The sequence below is a fragment of the Egretta garzetta genome, unplaced genomic scaffold, assembly GCF_000687185.1.
Source record: "Egretta garzetta isolate BGI_Z169 unplaced genomic scaffold, ASM68718v1 scaffold15, whole genome shotgun sequence".
In the NCBI taxonomy this organism is placed as follows: domain Eukaryota; kingdom Metazoa; phylum Chordata; class Aves; order Pelecaniformes; family Ardeidae; genus Egretta; species Egretta garzetta.
In genome coordinates, this window is record NW_009259798.1 from 2703250 (window position 1) to 2704215 (window position 966).

Consider the following 966-nt stretch of genomic DNA (forward strand, 5'->3'; position numbering starts at 1 on the left):
TTGCTCGCCCCGTTCCTCCCTGTCTGGCCGGCGGGGTGCAGCCGGCGAGGGGAGCTCCCTCAAGCGCTGCAGCCGGCTCAAGTGGGTTAAACCGAGGAAGTTCTCACCGCTTCGGTGACTGCAAGGAGGGAGGTTTTTCCTTCCCTCGGTGTGCGGGATGAGCGAAGAGATGAGCAAAAAATGCCCAAGCACCATCGTGTGAGAATTCACACCGTAGGTGTGAGAATAATTAGCCTTCTTGCCAAGTAATCCGCTTCTGTCATGACTTGCTGGTATGAGGAGGCCACAGCTGCGTACGTCACTCACCGGGGAGACCAGCATCCCTTCCCGTGGTGAGAGTAAGCTCCTTGCAAGAGGTTTGTGGGTGCAGGGCTAGCAGTGTTCCTCGAGGGCCAGAAAGGAGCCAACAAAGGTGGCTTGTCTGAACCCAGCCCGTCCATTTACCCCCCAGGAAGAGGTCACAGATCCTTTCCCAAATGTGAACTCCATTCCTCCTGCTCTTTCTTCCACGCTTCTGATAACTTTTTGCAAGCACTGACTGTTGCCTTGCTCATTTGTCAGCATCAGCAATAACCTCAAAATTTCCAATTTAGTAGGTAACTTCTGTTTGTCAGGCAACAACATTTCTTTAAAACACAACTCCTGTTAGCCAGTCTGTTGATTGATTGCTCTTTATGGCAGTTACCTGTCCTCTACCATATTGCACAGCAGATAAGTCTGTCATGGAGTTCTGCTTAAAGAATTCGTGAACTATTTTGCTTCTCCCACCTACACCTTAGGTGAAATTTCCAGTCGCCTCCCTTCCCCACCCTCAGGTCAGGTGCTCTGGAGAAATGTGAATTTGACAATGTGTAAAACTGCCGGTCTGGTATGAGGAACTCAAAGCCATGAAGAATTTCATTCATCTTCTAATATGCCAGACTGGACAAGTCAAATAACTCTCTATTACCTTGAAAAAATACTGAA